The sequence below is a fragment of the Armigeres subalbatus genome, chromosome 2, assembly GCF_024139115.2.
Source record: "Armigeres subalbatus isolate Guangzhou_Male chromosome 2, GZ_Asu_2, whole genome shotgun sequence".
Taxonomy (NCBI): domain Eukaryota; kingdom Metazoa; phylum Arthropoda; class Insecta; order Diptera; family Culicidae; genus Armigeres; species Armigeres subalbatus.
Window position 1 is genome coordinate 218,934,143 of NC_085140.1, and position 22,046 is coordinate 218,956,188.

At 39.1% G+C, this 22,046-nt stretch overlaps 1 protein-coding gene across 1 annotated transcript in view; it reads left to right on the forward strand.

The window, feature by feature from the left end:
* The window catches only part of LOC134211682 (putative phosphatidate phosphatase), a 116,131-nt gene that overhangs the window by 73,018 nt on the left and 21,067 nt on the right, over positions 1–22,046 (forward strand). The gene's annotated exons all lie outside the window — the stretch shown is intronic.

The window sequence follows — 22,046 nt, forward strand, 5'->3', positions numbered from 1 at the left end:
GGCTGAACGGCGGCCAATTGATGGCTGAACAGAAGATAGTGATGGCGTGAAGTAACGTGGGCGGACAGGAGTAGCCGAGCCGCTGAATGGCGAACACGTTGACGGTTGGTTGGTGGCTGGCGAAGAACACGATCACGGCAGGAATTTACTTTCTGCGGCAGAATGGCAACTCGATGACCGATTCGATAACGGCGATACTGGCAAAACCTTTGCGACAGCGGAATGGCGAACTCTGAAGCGGCGCCGATGACGAGGAAACCGATCGAAATGGTCTACAATCGCGGTGGTTGCGTTGGTGGCGTAACTACACTTTCGATGAACCGCGGCTTTTTGCCAGGGCAAAATCTCCGAAAATAGTTTTGGTTTTCAGCGTGGATTCCAGAATCCAATTATCTTTATCAAAAAGACGTCCGTACTCTCGACACTGCTCACGAACACTCTGCTTCACATTTTTCTACCTCCCACCAGTCCAATCTACCTGGCTGGGAGAAACCCATTCTCCACCCGGTTCTCACTCTGCTATCATCCGCCCTGCTACCACGGTTCCACTTTGTATCCAGTGTTTGGTAACCCAATGTCGCTTAGCCAAGCGAACGATTTTTAAATTGATCGTTAACAGTAATAATAATTTATTCCGACCGACCTAAAAACTTGTCAAACATGTTACCGTTCGGTAACAGTATAAAGATTCAGGTGAACATCCGTGAAACGTATATAAATTCCAGTTACCAGAATGCTTTTACTGTTGTCGACTAACGTGCTCAGCTGAATCTAAGTTTATTGTCTATAATTACACCCAAATCGAGATAGTTTGAACTGATCCAGGGCAAACGAGTTGACGCAATATTCAAACCCAGTTTGAAATTGGTGGCGGAAAACGAAATAACCTTATTTGCCAACGTTCAGTTCCATTCCATTTCCGATGCACCATAGCTGAAGCTCGTCAATATCAGCTTGAAGGGGCACAGCAGTCAAGATACGATGAGATTACTTGTAAATTTTGAGATCATCGGCATAGAGCAACAGATGCTATTTAAACGGTAGCACAAATCGTTCACGAAGAGAATGAACAAAGGTCCCAGAACGCTGCCTTGAGGGACGCCCTGATGTGATGGTAATGTGCAGGTGTGATCCATTTATGTTGACAACGCCTTTCTTCCACCGATAAGACTCTAGCCATCCGGTGAGCCATTCGGGTAATCCAAGGTGTCAATTTGGCTATTGCGAGATCATGAGGAACTTTGTCGAACGCCTCGAAAAATCAAAATTTATCATCCTTGTCGAGACTTTCACTCCGTAGAGAGATTATTCACAAGTCATTAGATTGTTGTTGCAGCGCTTTTAACAAAACCGTGCTGCATATCTGATATCAGCGGAAGAAGCTTGTACAAACACTGCTGAACTGATACTAAACACCTTGGCCAGGCAACATAATATCGAAATACCTCTATATTTTCCACAGCATGATTATCACCAGCCTTTGAGATCGGATTAATGGAGATAGTTTCATGCTGTTGGAAGTGCTCTCATTGATAATCTATTGAAGATAAGCGTTACTAGCAACAGCAAATAAAGACATTCTTTTAAAACAGCGGTGGTAGATTGTCCACACCAGATCCTTCGACGCGTCGAGATTCAGCAAACTGACAAAATATCCCTCTGTTCTACTAAGATGGCAATGTCTCATCGAAATAGCTTTCTTGCTTATGCGGAAGTCGGAGAAAGTTTTAGCAGTGCTGTATACACTCGAAAAATCGCAAACAGATCTGCAACTTCTTCTGGTGAGTCAACGGCGTCGTTGAAAGCCATTTCAGCAGGAATACGGTTTTGCTTTTTCTGCTTTGATATAGGACCAGAATGACAGGATTTTCTTTTGCAGATGTCTCTAATCGAACAATGTAACTACGGAAAGCAATTTCCTATTACGATTGCGATTCAGAGAGCGAAGACTGTTCAAATTCTCATTCGTTCGGGAACGAGAGTACGTTTACGCAACTTACGGATAACGTTCCAGGTCTGTAATTCCGGTGTCCACCAAGGTTGTCGGTAAGCAGCTCCTCTTCTCCTTTTAGCGGAACTGGATCTGCAGAATATCGAATATTTTTCGTAGAAAATACATACTATGGAATCGGTGTCTGTAGTATGAATCATTTCCAGATCCACGCTCGACATTGCGCTATTCAAGTCAGAAAAATTACATCGCCGAAGTCGAAATCAAAGCTATCGGAGTGGACAAGATTCCTAGCGTGCTGCACACGTTGTCATTGACCTCGATAAGAAGAACGACGGCTTGTGATGATTGTCCATTTTAAGAAGTGGTTCGTCGGATCTCAAAAAAAACTTCTTCGCTTTGTTCTTTTGACCAACTTGTTTCATGATTTTTATATTTCGTTCATTTTAAAAGCACTTTTCATTCGATTGAAGTTCTGACAGCACGTGCTGCGTGTGCTTTGATGAAGTTTTGGTAGTTCGTCAATAATAACATTACAATTTTCTACGACTTCCTCAATGAGGTGCGTTAGTTGACGGCGTACTTTTGTTGGTCGCATTCTGCATCTCCGACTCGTAATTCCTTTAAAACCCGTTGTTGGCAGGACACGAAGTACAGTGATTTGTAAATGAGCTCCTTAGGCATATGACAGAGCATTGTTTGCATAATTTTCTAAAAGCCTTCAGTGTACGGACATTTTTGCTTCGTTTGGACTTTTGAAGTAATTATTTTTATTTATTATTGAGCGTACTTTTGATATTTCAGTATTGACAAACAAAGGGAATAATCAATGGTGCAGCAAGTCTGGAGGTATTATCCGAGAGACGAAAATAATTCAATGATATCAAATATTAATAGATAGCAAAATAAAATATGACATGATTGATAAGAATCAGACGAACAATACCAATATTTGCTCTAAACGCATGAGGTGATCAAATTATGCTATAATATATTTGTAAGAAGTGATCAATATCATGTACCATTAGGTTGTTCTTTCCATAGCATATCTTGTTATTTGAATGATATTTCGTGCAAATTTGATATTGTTGCCTTCTTTATTTCTTATATCAATCAAGTACCTATCATGTTTTGTTATTCTGTTTATGGCTTCGCCTGGGTATGGATTTTTATAACTATTTTTTATATGCGACACAGTGTATGCAAAGCAACAATCGAAATCAATTTCGGAGAATAATCCAACGAATGATGAAGCTACCAGATAAGATGTCCAAGCGCTTTTACGTTCCAACATATTGAAGATGTAAACAATAATGTAATTTTTATTGCTTTGATAACCCATTCTAACTTTCAACTTTTGTTTGTAATTTTAAGAGCCGTATGTCTATACTTGGAAGTCCTAAAATAAAGGTTATCATTTGACTGACAACGCGTCGAAGCGGCGCTATCAGTTCATTGAGAAGAAATGGAATTAAGAATAACAACGCTTATAATAAGCGCTGCTCAGACATGCGTCTAATTGAATTCATTAAGCTAATATAGGTCTCGGAGAATTGTATCGTCCGGTCATAATTTCTTCAATAATTCAGACAAGCAGTGGTCTTTGTATTGCTTCTACACATACGAATAAAGTAATAAAATGTAACTGATTTTTATAATTCAAGCATCTTTGCTTTCATTTTTACTTCGTAGAGAAGCACAAAAGCCTCAATGTTTATTTTTTGAAAACTATATTATAGAATCTATATATAAAATATATACAACTACAACCAATAATTCAAAGAAATTTATATGAAGAAAGATACAACCTACGGCACATGTTGAGTACTCAACCGCAATTCCTCGTTGCGAAATGAACTGTTTGAATAAAACGTGCTATGAATATCATTAACCCTTCCGAGAGGATTCTTAAACTCACCATCATGATTTTGCTCTATGGGTCGGCCGATGGTGCATTGTTGAAAAAAAACAAATTACATCGTTCTTCTGATTTGGATGAGCTTTGTCACATGAAAGCGTGGGCTATGTGGCGGGTGCTGATAATCAACTCATTGTACAAACTCAGACAATTTATCATTGGATTAGGCGTGCTCATCGAGTATATCTTTCGTTTTGAAGTTTATTAACGAAGTGAAATGTGGGCACCATTCGTTGTCGCCAGTTGATCCTGGCTTGCGGTGAGCATGCGAGGTTGTTTATGTTATCCAGCTAAAGGTAATGATTCTTAACTTTCTACGCCCATCAGACAGCCAATTCTTGCAGCAATGGACATTCTGCGCAGCACACTCTATTAAACGGCTACAAAGCTGTGCGCGCCTGCGTTGCGTAGCGTTATTTGATACAGGGATATGAAAGTATGGCATGTAATTTATTACTGTCAAGCGTTGTAAATCAAGATCAGCAAACACTCAACCGCTTAAGATTATAATCAATGCTGGAAGTTTTCCTTGCTCACACTTATAGGAAGGGTTCCAATTTATGATTCAAGTCTGCCTGATCAGATTTTATAGTGTTTGATTGTTTCGACTTTCCAAAACAAAAGTTATCTTGAATGAAAAACCTCTCAAAATTACGACTGCGATAGAGGCTGGACAAAAGCTAGGAACTATCCAAATTTTACCAAATACAAATGATCAAATTCCATAAATATCAACCAATGTCTTTGATTCTGGAGCGTTCAAAGCATGCTCAGAAATGTAGTTAAAAGATTTCGTAAACAATTGGAATGCTATGGTCTTCAAAAACCATGAAGCTTGATATTGGTATAAATGAAAAACACTTTTAAAATACCTAAAATGTTCGGAATATCGCTGGTACCCGGTGATCTAAACTGCTTTTAACCAGTTTTCTAGATAAATCTTCCTATTGAATGCTAGAACCAAAGAGATCGGTTGATTTTCCAAGGGTTATGGGTTTTGAATTTAGATATGTTTAAAAGTTTACCAGGCTCGACCATTTTGTCCGCCCTAGTCAACATATTTTTAACCTTTGACCAATCAGAAAGCTCTAAGTCAAGCTCTTTAATCAGTTGTTTTATTTCCGAGCATCTATAAAGGATCGTTTTTGGAGTGGTCCTACAGCCTTAAACACTTAGTGTAGGAAAAGCAAAGCGTATAATATCGTCATAAACAAAAAACAATAAAATGTTCAAAGGAGACTAAATCTAAGAAATGAAATATTACAAACATTCACCAACTGGTACCGAGGAAATGAGAAAATAATGCGATATGATCAATTCATTAAAAAATCAGCGTGAACTGTCGCAGATTATGCACGCCCTTGCTCTTGCATTTTCGTTTTCCTCCGCGCAAACTCCACACACTCAGAATTGGTTACATCGCGTATTCATATTAATCTCATTCATCATTGAATTTCCGCTTTCCTCTCAGACACACTGGATATAAGCTCAACTAGCAATGAGGGGTCCGGTCCACACCAACTGTTCGGGCATTTCACGTACTCAACCAACTCTATGTTCCCTTCTATCCATTTCGCTGCAGATACTGGAACAGAGCTGGTCCGATCGCACGTGAAAATCGAATGCACAGCCGCTGAAGTATACACATCGAAATCCCTACTGGATCGTGGAAAGCAAATCGATCGGAATGTTCGGTTTTGAGCCGCCTGAGCCACTGTTGACCGACGTGGAAGTACACCATCGGTCGGTTGCGACCACATTCTTTGATGTAAGTAGATTTCCTCGGAGGACAACGTTGGGCTACAAAACATTGGAGACAAACATATGACATAAATTTTATCTCATTGATTTATAGAAGGGAACATAAACAATATCGAGTAAATCAACTTTTTATTGAATTAAATTGAGCGGTTTGGATGTTTTGTTTCAATCAATATCAATTGAAAATCCAACCTAGGAGAGCTTTCCGTTTATATCTTACTGAACATATATTCATCATAGCAAACAAAGAAATACAGCTCAATCTGTCGCTATTTTTTTTGCTACATGCAGGCAGCTAAAAATCACAAAACAAGAAACAATTCAAACTCCTATTCATTGCTTTGTTTTGATGGGATGAATATGGAAGCTATGAAATAAAGTGCCGAATTTCTTCTTCTTCTTATTGGCATTACATCCCCCAGTGGGACATTGCCGCCTCCCTGCTTAGTGTGCATTCAACATCACGTTATTAACCGCAGGTTTCTAAGCCAAGTTACCATTTTGCATTTGTATATTATAGGGCTAACACGATGATACTTTTATGCCCAGTGAAGTTGAAACAATTTCAGAAAATTGTCTAGACCGCACCGGAAATCAAACAGTCACCCTCAGCATGGTTTTGCTTTATAGCGCGCATCTTACTGCTGACTAGACTTACCTTAGGTAATATTCAATTTTCTCATTTCTTCAGCCAATGATTTATACGACTTCCTTGACGCAATTTTTTTTTTTTAAATTGACTTCACAAACTATGACTATATACCCGGTAGAGGTGAATAACAAACAAATAACATAATAATAACAAAATTTGCTATGATATCAGATTTATTTATTCTTATGTTATTCTAAATAACATATTGGGCCCTCTAGCCGTGCGTAAGATGCGCGCTACAAAGCAATCCATGCTGAGGGTGGCTGGGTTCGATTCCCGTGCGTCTGGGCAATTTCGATTGAAATTGTCTCGACTTCCTGCATAAAAGTATCATCGTGTAGAAGAAAACAACAAAATAATATCAAATTTTACTATTAATTTATGAATAACTGAATAGCAAAATCAGCTATTAGTTTGTTTGATATAGTTACTAAAATAACGTATGCGACAAAAAGCCACTAGTTATAAATTGTAGGAGTAAGACCCGAATACCTAGCATACGTAGTGTAGTGTTGATTCATTCGCTAAAAAAATGTCTTATCGTTCAAAGTTTGTTCAAACTGCGCTATCTGACGTTGCTTTACGTCGAAATTAAACATGTTTAAAATACTACGATTTTGATAAGAACTTCATCCTAGTAATGAACAGGTGGAAAATGATTTGCAGACCGCCTTAGATTACGTGATTGACGACGTTGCGGCTATGAATCGAATCATGAAGACAACTCCACTTGATAATAAAATGATGATACTGTGTTTATCATATTTCTAGTTACGCAATCATCAAAAATCGACATTAACGTAAATTTCAAACGATTTTTGTGGAGCATTTTGAAGCTGAGTTCAAATCCCAATATACACTGAATATAGAATTTTCTTCGTAGATTGGATTAATGAGTTCTAACCGTTTATTTTAGCTGCGAGGCGGCAATGTCCCAGTGGGGGATGTAATGCCAATAAGAAGAAGAAGAGCCATTTATCTTCTTCTTCCATCTTCTTTTCTATATATAAAAATGAGTTTGTATTTCCTTTGAGGCAGTATAACTCACGAACGGGTGACCGATTTGTACGGTTTTCTCACTAATCGATTCGTTTTAGGATGCGCTGTGTTTGTATATATGGAAAAGTGGAATTTTTTTGGTTGGGAAAGTAGGATAATCATGAAAATGCAATTCGGTGTGTTGTGGAGAAAACAATCATGCTTGCACTGAAGTCGATCTAGAGTGTGGCGCTGTAATGAGTTAATATATTGTCAGTTTCAACGCACAAAATACAAACCCGAGCAAAATCGGGCGGGTTCTACTAGTTTTAAATGAAAATAATAATTCCTACAGGTCTTAATCCACTTGATCCCGTGATTCAGTATTCCCTAAAAAGATTAATTTATTCCTCTGTACTACGACCTGGGCCCTGTAGCATAATCAGACTAATAATATTAGCTACAAGTTACAAGTTACAAGTCAAAAAATTACAAGTACTTGTAATTTGTGTTGCATAAAAGTGATTCGCCAACTAATAATATTAGTACTTGTATTATTAGTAAGGTTGAAATGACAAGTCTGTCAGGTTCATTTACCTGTCAAAATTCATCCAACAGTTCACTGTAAATGCGGCGATAAATGATTTGTTTATGTTTTTCTGCAAGTTTTTGCATAGAATACTGCGATAGATATACACGGAACACGAATTTATTATCCTTCTCTCTTTATTTTTTGATTCCGCGGTTCAATCCGATTTCGTGGTATTGGCATTTTTTACGAAGATAAAGTATTGCACACTGAAGTGATTTTTTACGTAGTTTTATAAGTGGATTTTGAGATTGACATGGGTTTTAAATTTGGGCGATTTATACTTGCGGTTTTCAATTTACGTGTTTTGCGGGACTTATGCAGATTTTGATTTTGTTTTTAGTCCAATAATTGAAATTGTTGAAATTATTATGAAATTCAGGCAATCAATCAGATAAATCTTCTCAAAATTTTAGTTCAAAATACTTACTGATGATAATATCGTATCAAATTTAATTTAGATATCAGTTCAACAACTCACATTTGAGTTGAATAAAGTACACTTTAGGTGAACTAAAGTTACTAAACTTTGCTATAGGTAATATGTTTTTACGTGGTTTAAGGTAAACGGTTTTAGGTAAAAGGTACGGTTTTAAGCGAAAACGACCCACTTTTGAGTGTAGCGCCCCAACATTTTTTTCTAAATTTATATTTTTTTCTTAGTTGTTTATGTTAATAATATAAAATATATAGTTGTCCAATCCTAATACTTTTAAATTAATTTCTATATGATAACTGAAAAATTGACCTTTGAATTCTTGATGTCAGCACTTAAAGTATTTCTGCTTTCTCCAGAGTTATTTGAAAAATTTCTTAATTCTCAGTTTTGTATTAGAACGAGAAATTTATTCTTAGTGCATAGTATTTCACTGTATGGTAATTTAAAGCACTTTGAATAATAGTTTTCCTCTCTGTTAAGTCATTAAAAACAATAAAACGATGTATATTTACTTTGAACAGCTGAAATAATAAAATAAAAGCTACTTGTAAATTAAATTACGGCACCATTCATACTTGTAAAAGAAACTACAAGCCAACGCTAATAATTTGTACTTGTATTTTCTTTATGCAACAGTTAATTGTAAATTCTGCTAACATTATTAGTGCGCTTCACTTGTAATATTAGACTTGTAAATTGATACTTGTAGATTCATTATGCGACGGAAAAATACAAGTTACAAGCTACTCTATTAATATTATTAGTAAAATTTCGATTATGCTACAGGCCCCTGCATGTGTTTGCAAAGAAAGCTCTGTGATGGACATTTGGATGTTTCTTCTTTGAATCTCTTTCTCCCTCCGGTTAATCTGGCCACTTTGAAACCCATTTTGTAACGTGACTTCATGGTTTTGCAAAGCGTCGACCAAACGAAAAATGGCCACTTCTCCAATGCCAGAAAGGTGATCACTTCAATCAAGAAACGTCCAAAAGTATATATTTGCGTTTGTTCTATGACATCAGTAAAAGCATTAGTACTAGCTAGTGGCGCTGTTGGCATTCAAAATGTTTTGTCGATACATTCTGTATGCTAAATTTGACCGTGTAACGTGCGTCAACTACAACAAATTAACACTTGTAAGAGTATATTAGTAGTTAGTGATTCAGTTTCCTTGCTAATTTTTGAACACTCGCTGATTTCCCCAGCAATTTATTGTTGAAAAATTTTCAAATAAATATGATGTTGCTGCTAAGAAAAGCGCCGTAATATGGATTGATTCGTAGATAAAATGATACCTATTCATACAAACAAACAAATTTGCATTCATTTTTTCTAGAACACATTGCATTAACGAACTATGTGGCTGAGATTGAAAGCTTTTCGAGGTCAAGCTCTACCCAATCGCAAGCAAATGCCACAGTCTTCCGAATACCTACCACAGACAAGTATCATGTTATTTAGAACTTTCCGTACCCTGAATCGCTTACCGTTTCCAGTCCACAACCGGTACTTACTGGACACTGAGACGCCTAAGCAGAACCTGTGTCATAGAGGTACCTATTTCATCCGTCAGTGGATCCTTGCCCGAGCCTCCCAATAACCGGGCACCATTACCAGAGCGCATTATCTGTCGTCTTCTAGGGGACCCTGGCAACTCAACTCAGTTACGCTAGATGCTTCTGGATGTCATCACAAAGTTTCCTGTCTTCGAAGTCATTCCGGCCCTGAGGCCTCATTGCGCATCAGCTCTTTCGTATGACAGTTTGCATGGTTTGCTCGTTTCGAGTCGAGATGCGCAATGCCACCCCTGGGTTTGAATCTGGTGTGGGAGTCTCCCAAACACCTCCCAGTTCTTTGCATAAAATCATCTGCTTTCCAATGGCACCTCGGAATTCACTGTTCCCTACTTCTTCTTCTTATTGGCATTACATCCTCCACTGGGGCATTGCCGCCTCGCAGCTTAGTGTTCAATAAGCACTTTCACAGTTGTTAACTGCGAGGTTTCTAAGCCAAGTTTCCATTTTTGCATTCGTATATCATGAGGCTAACAAGATGCTAGTTTTATGCCCAAGGAAGTCGAGAAAATTTCCAACCCGAAAATTTTCTAGACCGGACCGGGAATCGAACCAAGCCACCTTCACCACGGTCTTACTTTGTAGCCTGGAGATCAGCACTACAGACAGAATCACAAATCGCCCATGTTCTGTTTGATGGACGGCACTTCTCCGACATTATCGACGTCAGGAAATTTCGTGACGCTAACATCCACTCTGACCACTATCTGGTGATGGTTAAACTGCGCCCAAAACTATCCGTCATCAGCAATCTTCAGTACCTACAGCCGCCGCGGTATAACAGCGACTGAAGCAACCTGATGTCGCCAATGCATACGCGCAGCATCTCGAGACAGCGTTGCCGGAAGAGGGTGAGCTCGATGGGGCCCCTCTTGAGGACTGCTGCAATACAATTAAAGCAGCCTTTTACAACGCAGCGGAGAACAACGTCGGGTATGTGGGACGAGGTCGACAGAACGATTGGTTCGACGAAGACTGCAGACAGATTCTGGAGGAGAAGGACGCAGCGCGGGCGGTCGCGCTGCAGCAAGGTACCCGGCAGAACGTGGAACGTTAGACGGAAGAAGAGACAGCAGACCCGCCTTTTTCAGGAGAAGAAACGCCGCCTGGAAGAAGCGGAGTGCGAGGAGATGGAACAGCTGTGCCGTTCTCAAGAAACACGCAAGCTCTATCAGATGCTCAACGCATCCCACAAAGGCTTTGTAACGCGAGCCGAAATGTGCAGGGATAAGGATGGGAGCATCTTGTCGGACGAACGTGCGGTGATCGAAAAGTGGAAGCAGCACTACAAGGAACATTTAAATGGTGCTGAGAGTACAGGAAGTAACTGATAGTCAGAACTTGGAAAACTGGACAGCTACCGGAGGATTGGAAGGAAGGAGTTATATTTCCATTCTACAAGAAAGGCAACAAGTTGGAGTGTGAGAACTTTCGAGCGATCACCATCCTTAATGCCGCCTACAAAATGATATCCCAGATCATCTTCCGTTGTCTGTCACCATTAGTGAATGAGTTCATGGGAAGTTATCAAGCCGGCTTCGTTGACGGCCGCTCGACAACGGACCAGATCTTTACTTTACGGCAAATCCTTCAAAAATGTCGTGAAGCAACAAAAGTTGGACTGGTGGTGAATGCATCGAAGACAAAGTACATGCTTGTGGGCGGAACCGAGCGTGACAGGGCCCGCCTGAGAACCTGGGAAGCAATGTGTTGTGTGGCGGCGAAGAATGAACCACGAGCTCGCCCAGCTCTACGGCGAACCCAGAATCCTGAAGGCTATAAGCCGGAAGAGATGGGCACAGCGAGGTGGGCCGAACAGGTAAAAAATGACTTGACGAGCGTTGGGCGCATTCGAGGATGGAGAGATGCGGTATCGAACCGTGTATTGTGGCGTCAAATTGTTGCTCCAGTGTTATCTTTTTATATATAAACTAAATAAATGATTGAATGCCGTCTCTTTCTATCCCACGAAAATTTTACTCAATCTCCGTCAAAAGCTGGACTATTCAAAACTATGAGTAATCCTGCTTTTGACCGAAATTGAGTTAAATTCCCGTGGGAAGAAAAGAGACGGCAATACAACTTTACTCAGTCAATGAGAAGTTAGAGTGTATTCATTGGCTCGAATAAGGGGGGGAGGGTCTAGCACTCCGTAGGAAAAAATAGCCCCCCCCTAGAATTTGAAAAGTTAGTTTGCTGTGATATCAATTTTCAACATATAGCATGATGAACTACTGGAAAAGTTTGAAGACAAAAGAGTTATCTCCCATATTCACCTTATCATAATGAAATGAGTGGAAGACAAATGAGTTTTGTTTCTCATTTCTGAGATAGATTCCTATGTGGCAGTGAAATTGCACTTGGTGTTAATTATGAAAAGGCAATATCTTATTGATTTGAAAGCATCGAAATTAGCTTGATATGAACAACAACGGAGAGCCACCAAAATATCAATCAAAGCAATCGTGGTACTTTGCCATCAGACAAAGGCATGTGGTCAACCATCACGGATTGGAGTGACAGCAGACTTCCACTTGCCTATCAGCATGATAATCTCTATAATTCCCATCAGCATCCGAGAAGGATTTTCATCACAATCCGAGAAAATTCTCATTGGAATCTCTAAAGAATTCCTTTCAGAATCATCAAGTATTCCAACCGGAATCCATAAGAATTAATATTAAGGTCCTCCTTACGGAATCAAGTTTCAAAGTGCTCGCGTTTTCGGGGCACACCACTCGATACGGAAGCAACGCACAACTGTCATTTTATTTTTCCACGCATGCTGCGACGCAGAATGGTAGTTGTGCGCCGCCTTCGTATCAAGTGATGTGCCCCCGAAATCGCGAGCACTTTGAAACTTGGATTCCGTAAGGGGTGACCTTAACAGGAATATCCTTGGGAATCTGTGGTGGATACCTTTTATAATACATAGAGAATTTGCTTCAAAATCTCTCGTTAATTTGAAATCCCCCGGCGTCGTTCAAAGATTTGTTTCGGAATCGTTCGGAGATTTGCTTCTGAATTCCTTGACGATTTGTTTCAGAATACTTCGACGATTTGCTTCAGAATCCCTTCAATATTTAATTCATAGTCTCTCAACGTTTTGCCTCGGAATTCCTCAATGATTTGCTTTGAAATCCTGAATTGCTTCGGAATCATTCGACGATTCGTTTCGGAAGTTTGCTTCGGAACTCCTCGAAGATTTAGTTCGGACTCCTTCGATGAATTGCTTTCGAATCATTCGACGATTTGCTTCGAAATCCTTGATAATTTGCTTCGCAATCCCTCCGAGATTTGTTTTGGAATCCCTCAACGATTTGCTTTAACGTCCCTGGAGGTTTCCCTTCGGAATCGCTGGACGATTCCTTACGGAATCCATGGAGGATTAATTCGGAGTTCCTCGACTATTTGCTTCGGGATCGCTCGACAGATTGCTTAGGAATCCTTCGACGGTTTGTTTCTACATCCCTGGAACTTTTGCAACGAAATCCCTGAATATTTACGTTGGAATTGCTGGAGGATTTCCGACGGAATTTCAGGAACATTCTGAAAAATTTTCGTCGAAATTCCTAGAATATTCCCGTCGGAATTTCTGTAGAATTTTATTCGGAATCTCTAGTTGATTTTCATTGGAATCCCTGAAACATTTCCGTAGGATTCTCTGGATTTTCACTGCAATCCCTGGAACATTCCCGCCGGAATCCCTTAGGGATTCCTGTCGACATCCCTGGAGGATTTGGAATCCCTGGAACATTCCCTTCGGACTACCTGGAACATTCCTGTATCCCTGGTGGATTGACTTCATCCCTTGAGGTTTCCTTTGGTATGCTTGAAGGATTCCCGTTGATTATCTGAACATTCCCACTGGAATCACTAAAGGATTACGCTATCAATTTGAGTCGTTGTAGCAATCATCGGCTGGTAAACAAACACACTTCGATACTGTGGGCTACAACAGAAAGCACGTGCTTGAGAAAAGAGAATATGGATGAGTGTGATTGATCCGCAATTGCCTTAGGTGGTTGGACCGTATTCATCACATTACCACTAAGATAGCTTAATGAGGTGGTAAAATGTTCAAGAATTTTTGAAAGAAGCTCAAAATAGAGAAAATATATGAAGGGGCTATAGAAACCACGCGAGTCAAATTTGTTTTGGATTCCGAAAGGCTTGTCCTTGAAGTAAAACTTCACGAGCCCTACTAGTGACAGATTTACTGCCAGGCCGAATCGATTGGAGTGCTATACTCGAACAAATTAATGCCAACGTTCAGCCTAAGTAATAAAGTAATATTAATTACCACTACGTCGCACCAATCACTTCACTAATAGAGCCATCAAAGGGATTCAAAGATCATTCAGCAAAGCATCGGATTTCTTTGATTACCACCTTCCACGACAAACACTTTGCAGACAATCTTCTTCATGAAGTATCCTCAACTTCTTTTTTCGGATTTGTAAGATGATGTGATTTAGTGATGTAGTTTCACAAAAAAATAATTAATCCATGGAATATGCTTTGAATTACATACTGCCCACATCTGCCAACGAAACTTAATTGAGAGGACAAATAATCAATAAACTCCAGTGGATGTAATCGGCTTCCATGTAAAGCACTTAAACTGAAACAATCAAATATGAGTAAGTGAAAGCGATCAACTTCCACAAAGAAGAAGCAATTAATGAATCCATCCACTTACATTTTAGAACGACAACAGCCACTAAGTGTATGTTCGTCACTTGTCGACAGCCAGATGCATTACATTGCTATTGTGTCTAGCCTTGCTGCAGCAATGCCAACCGGAGCGGCGACCGCAAAGTCCTACGTACTTTCAACTTTTACTCCTCGAGGTTCGCCCAGCCGCGATCAAGTTCGAATGTCTTTGCTACTGTGCACTTATAAAGCAAACGTATGGCGCAAAATAAATATTTATAGGAAAATATGAAGGAGCCATGCTCACCATTTTTCAAAACATCATCACAAGTACGCTCTTGGGGATCAAACCGTGACAAATTTCGCTTTCGCTTTCCATTTTCTGAGCCAACAACGCCAGAAGAGGGAGTAAATTGTTTTATGTTAAGTGTCAACTCGTTCACCGCGAGTGACTTATTTTGATTTTTCTTCGTCGAAACGGGCAGAATTGTTTGCTTTCGTAATTGCCCGAGCGGCTTTCTTCATATTGGGCAAAATTGCGGCAACTCTCCACGCAGAGTGCAACCTCTCTCTGCCAGAAGCATCACATTTGTTGTGGGCCATGTAACTGCTTGGAACGAATTTGTCGTCATCCCCATCCATTCCATGGTAATGCCAGCTGTGAGGCAGTGGTGGGGTGGTGACACAGATTTCGTGTAAAATTATTGTGGGAAGAATGTTGGACTGCGTTTAATTCACTTGTTTCGGAATGGTAACGGGAGAGATGGCATTCGGCAGAGATGGAATTTAATTGTGTTTCTCGTTACAAATGGGAACAATTTCAACAAGTGCCATGCATGCCAATCAATAGTGGCAACCATATGTGGATATAGCGTTGACATCTTGAGCAAGGGATTTTTGTACTTATAATTGTTTATGAAAAATTGAAGCATGGTACATTGCTATTCAAATCAACCAAAATGTTACTGCACTCATGTTGAGGCATGTGTACCCTTATTTAATACTCATAATTAGAATGTCTTACTTTTTTGTGTAATTTGTTTTATCTAGATCTCAACTGAACAATATCTTGAAATTTAAATTTGGTTTGTGCGGCACTATAAATAAAGTTTGTTATCGAATTTAACAGAAATAGATACAAGAAATTTTTCGTTTATTCCGTTTATTCTACAATAGCAAACTTTAAGCAGTTTTGAAAGATTGCAATATTTTAAAGTATTTCCTAAATACAAATCTTTCATTTGTTCATTAATATTATACAGTAAAATAGCATTTGTGATAATTTCCCACGGTTGTGTAGAATTGAATTACTTTCAGCTAACCCCCTCCAAGTAAAATAGGTGATACTTCCTTCCTTATCAGTGGCAAGCTGATAGTAACATAATTTTAGATTACGCTTTACAGAATTGAAAAAAATCAACAAAAACACAAATGTTACAAATTATGCGAGAATGGGCAGTGTAGCAGATAGGAAAAAACATCATCGGTAGAAACAACAGATGCTATCTAACCATTTCTTGCTTCACTCAACCACGTGTTGGAATATTATTACTGTGTTGACCCGATTTTTTTCACTCCCCGATTTTGTCTACTCCCGATTTCATCACCTTTTCGATCCGGCTGAGTGCCTGTCAAGAATTTTGGATGCTTTTACGACAAGAAATCTATATATATAAAAACCAATCTATGTATGTATGTTCGCTAACTACTTCTGAACCACTAGGCCGAATCCACCCAAATTTGGTACACACGTTCTCTATCCTCAGGGGAAGTTAACAAAGGGGGTGGGAGGGTCATTTAGGAAAGGGGAGGGTTTTGTTTAGAAAACGAACAATTATGTGTAACTTTCATCTCCCATGACCGATTTCAACCAAATTTTGTACACATATTCACTATAAGGAAACAATCATATGAGAGATTTTGGGAAAGGGGAGGGGTCTGGAGGGAGGGATATTGTTCAGAAAACGGGTAATTTAGAGTAAATTCTGAACCCTGCACCGATTTCAACCAAATTTGATACACACATTCTCTACCCTAAAGAAAGATAACAAATGGGGGTGGGGCGGTCATTGTAAAAAGAGGGAGGGTATGGGGGAGGGTTGTCTTTATAAAACGAGCAATTCAGTGTTACTCCCAACTTCCAGTACCCATATCAACCAAATATTGTACACGTATTCACTAAGAGAAGTCGATCACATGGAAGTGTAATTTGGGAAAGAGGGAGGGGTCTGGGGGAGGGTATTGTTCAGAAAACAGGCAATTCAGTGTTTCTTTTGAACCCCTGGACCGCTTTCATCCAAATTTGGTACACACATTCTCTATCCTAAGGAGAAAATAACAAAGGGTGGGATGATCATTGGGAAAAGGGAGGGTAAGGGGAAGGGTTGTCTTTAGAAAAGAGCAATTCAGTGTAACACCCAACTCCAGGACCAATTTCAGCCAAATTTGGTGCACACATTTTCTATTCTAAGGAGAAGATAACAAAGAAGGTGGGAGGGTCATTTTGGAAAAGGGAAAGTTATGGGGGAAGGTTGTCTTTAAAAAATGAGCAATTCAGTGTAACTCCCAGGATAAATTCCAACCAGATTTGGTACACTTATTCTCTATTTTTTGGAAGATGTTTATTGAAAAGGTAGGGCCAAACAAAGATATAAAAATATATTGATACAAAGGTTCAATTCTATGAGCGGTAGATCTACCTCTGTGGGTTTCGTGCGACAGCATTGGATATTTTAATTCTATAATTTACTGATAAGTCCCTAGCAAAGCCGGATACATATAGCTATTAGCTATCTATATCAGTCGGATACTTACTCTACGTATGTGACGTAAGTGATTTTGTAGGAAAAAATTTAACCGTTGACTTCTGCAATCTGATAGCACTCCCACGCAAACTATCGCCACATACAGGTAGGGAGGTTTCGGCTACATGTTCGTTGTATTGGTTTGCGTGGGAGTGTCATCATATTTGACAAATCGACGTATGCATCTTTGTTTACAAAATCACATACGTCGTTTTGAATAAGTTGCCGAGATATATAAAACTCAATGTTTGTATGTTTGTGTGTGTGCTCCAGCCTAACTTCTGAACCCATTATTGTATTGTTTAGTTATCGATCAATTCAACCATTTATCGAAATCATGGTTTGCCCAACGTAAAAGCAATGATTAATGTGTTTCCTTCTGGATGGTGAATGTGATCCCTTCTTTAAAATAGACGTTTGCTCGGAATAAGGCATCGGTGGATGTTTGTCCTTCTTTAGAAATAGACGTTTGCCCGGAATATGGCGATTATGGATTCGCTCCCTTTTTCCAAAAATCAGTCAATGTTTTCAAATGAAATCTGCCTTCTTTTGATCAAATGATGAAGTATCGATAAGATAACGCAATTATCCTGTTGACCAATTGGTTTATTCATTTTCCGATTGTGAAAAAAAAACTGCGAATCAAACTGGCAATTCCGAGCAAGGCCGGGTACATAAAGCTAGTAAGGCATAAACATAGCTGTTCAAAGTTGTGAAATAAATTTAAAAAATGTAAATAAAAAAATCCGACTGTTATTTGTTATTTTACATTATTGCCTGATTTTTTTCAAAATTGTATGCGGCGTACCCTTCAGGAAAGGTACCGCCGCACTTTCTGCACCCCGTTTACTCGATTCTTATGGTTATAACAGTATTTCAAGCAGTTTCTCTAAAACACCCACTATACGAAATTGCAGGTGTCCCTCTTTTACGTGAGTTCATTCATAAAATGTACAATCGAGTGTAATTTTTCGTACATTTTTGGGGGTTAAAATAACTACCGTTCAAGATTTTTATGGAATTTGCCTTTAGATGCTATTGAAGGAACAAAAAACAAGGAAAAAAGGGGGTATGAGAAAAAATAAGAATAAAACAGGAATAAATAAGGAATTAAATAAGTTTTAGGAATAGTTCTTTTCATTGTTTACTACTCACTTTTCCTTTTTATTTATATTTTTCCACCTCTCCCTTCTGGATTCTTGCTTCATACTTTCAACTTCTTACATCTCACATCTTAGATCTCATTTTTTACTTCTTATTGCTCACTTTTTAACTTCGCATTTTCACTTCTCTCTGATAACTTCTTACTTCTTCTTTCTCACTTCTCACTTCTTACATCTCACTTTTCACTTCTTACTCATCAATTGTCACTTCCAACTTCTCACTTATTATTCCTTATGTGACGTGAGGAGTGAGACAATGAGACATATTTCTACTCTCTATTCGGCCAAACGATGGCATACGACCAAAAATGGCCTCAACATTTTTCAAAAATGGCAACAACAACTGTAGTAGAAATACGTAGCACCAAGGATTAAATCCAAAGCAGAATGAAAAAAAATCTCTCACTCATCATCTCTATACCAACTCACACTGTTACGAAAATTAAATGATTCGGGGCTATACTCTATGATGAATTTCTTTTTATAAAAACCTAAATTAAACCACCTAGTAGTGGTACTGCCTTTCTCGCATTTAGCCAAGATACCAACCATATTGGTTTGGTTCACCATTTTCTTTATTACTTTTGAACGCAATAACCAATCGTTATCAAATTCAGTAGCGATCAACAAGGCTATACCACCTTTTGAATGCAACTTGTTGCGAATTTTATATGTACTGTCTATAAATATTATAGGTAATTATTAGTTTTAACATCGACTACTTGAAATTACACATTACCTCAATAAAAAAATCCATTTGAATCTGAACTAAAATTACAACCGATCATGCAGCACACGTAAATACAGACTCCACATTGAACGGATCCGATACTTTCCAATAGCCCGCGGTGGCATTGGTGTATTATTCCACATCAACAACGGAAATAATTTATGCTGATAATATGCAAATATGCTGGGAACACGCCTGTGAGCACATTCATGCTTTCATTTTTCTTTGTAACCAAGAAATGATCAAACAGATCACGGCATGTTTGGCTTCAACGTTTTGGAAAATAAAATTACCAAAATACTGCTAAAAAATAAACCTATTTACTAAATATATTAGGGTAAATTATTTTTTTATGCTACAAATGCCATGTAATGACACTTATTTCACGTTTCGCCTTTCTCGTACTATAAGTTTACCGAAAGGCAATACGTCGAACACGCCGTTGCATTTCGCTTTGTCCATTGAATCTCTCGGATGCAAATCGCTACCAAGGGGGTATGATGTCATGCGACCACATTTTATGTACCCGCAGGTTTATCACTATGGATGCAATCAACAATGATGTGCTGATTACAGATTTTAACGATATACTGGTGAGGTCCACTGATGTAACTCGTTGCCTGAAACGGTTAATGATAATATGCTTACTTGTGAACAAGCATTCAAAGAGTTTCCATAAATTTGAATAATTTTCTTGTAAAGGCTACAAGCTAAATGATAAATAAACAAAACTGAGAGAATTGGATACATTATCTTCTTTTTCTCTGGTGTATTGGCATTACCACCCAAACTTATACTAACTATACTAACTTATTTATACTAAATGATTTACTACTCTCAAAAGGCGTTTGATCTTTCTTCTTACAATTCTAAATAAAAGCCTAACAAAATATGTATAGGAGCTGAGGAAATTTTTTTAGATATTCATACCTTCGTATGGTATCGCGTATTGCTCTATCATGCATGATTTTTGTAAAAAAAAAATGCAGTAGAACACAATGTTTTATTTTCTCTAATGATGTTTTTCTGGGTAGCGATGTTTTTTGGCAATGATATTTTTATCTGTAAGAATTAAGGGATCGTCTATCACTCGCCAAATCTGAATGAATTGATCATAAATAGTTAGTGCCTTATTTAAACAGGAATCGTCTAGTTTAGACTTGGTTAGGGGTATATGGGGTCTCCAGAAGCCTTGCGAGCAAAGGCGTAGGATTACCAATCCGGAGATGTTGAGCTCGATTCTTGGTTCGGTCTAGGATGTTTTCGGGTTGGAAACATTCTCGACTCTCTGGGCATAGTGTATCCATTGTACTTGCCACACAAGATACATTCTTATGCAATGGCGGGTATAGAAAAGCTTGTCACCACCCCCTTGGGAGGGGAGGCCGCATGAGACGGAGGACAAAAAGTTAAGAAAGGCCGGTCAAGATGGCACTGGTCCCCATGACCCACTTACCACAATCAGCCTGAAACAAAGAAATGGTTCGAACAAGTGGAACCAATGGCGAAAAGTACTCGGAGTCGCTCTTAATAAAATTAAAGCATAAATTTCACATGCAAATTAAAAGAAGTGTTTATTAATTACTTACGTTCTATTTCAGCTTAAACCTAGGGAAAAGTGTTAATTTGTGTGTGTGTCAGTGTTGAAAGTGTATCCCCCGGCGACGATGGAACGTAATGCCTGCCCGGGCAGACCGATGAACTGCACCAGCAATCTGCCGGCCATCCATAGCTGCTGCCGCTTTGCGCCACATTCCGCCGGGCGATTGGTGTTGGCGGTGAAAAGATAGGCCTGTCGTAGGAAACACAACGGATTACTTCACTGCACCACAGAGCATCACATATTTCGGAATTGCTTTATCTCTTCCCCTTACCGATCTCAAGCAATCCGTCTTCACTCTAGCACTGCATTACGGTGGCATATCAGTGATGGAACTCAGTACTGGGCATTGGTGGCTAAAGAGTGAATAAAATAATTAGCCGTGAATTTCACTACTTTGGGGTGCACTACCTTGCCCCAGCCCGCCACTAATCACTTGTCCACCGAGTTTCACCTTCACCGTTTCTTTTGCCGGTCAGGCACCGTAGCACTTGTAACTTTGACTTGATTGATTGCAATCTATTGCTAATCACGCGTGCTGCCTGCTTAGCAGTTAACCGACAACTAGCCCAACATTTGCTTACGCGGTGCCTTCGTCTCGGCTTTGATGGTGAGCTAATTCTCTTATCTCTTGGGGAAGTGATAAGAGCAGCGATTGATGTGGAGCGAGAGATCTTTGGATGCTGTGAGATGATCGTGGGCAGAGGGTTACTGATGTCGATTTATGGTATCTCATGGTAGGTTGCACCAATTGGTTTGTATGTAGGGGTAGCATTTCAGCTCGTAATTCTTCCATAGTCCCTTTCTCTGTTGGATGTGCACTCTCTCAACGTTGTTCTCATCTATATTTGGACTTTATTCGTGTTCTGTTGTTGTGTGTTGTACGTGTAGTGTATTTAACATGGTAAGATTGATTTCTGCTTCAATTAGTTAAGGGTACATAGGGGCTACATTGATGCCCTCGCGAGGCCGTTGGAAGTGTGCAGGTTACAAGCTTTCAATTAATAACTGAGGAAATGCTAATAGAATACTGAAATGCTAATAGAAGTTGAAAAGCAGGCCATGTTCCAGTTGGAATGTAGAGCCATTAAAGAAGAAGAAGAAGGGTTATATAATTAGTCCATCATCATCAGCCATTCTACTACTTTATCCACAAATATTAAAATTTCTTCCTAATATTAGAATTATGAGTTAAACTCATCCCAAACGATTTTTTTTCGATAACGTTAT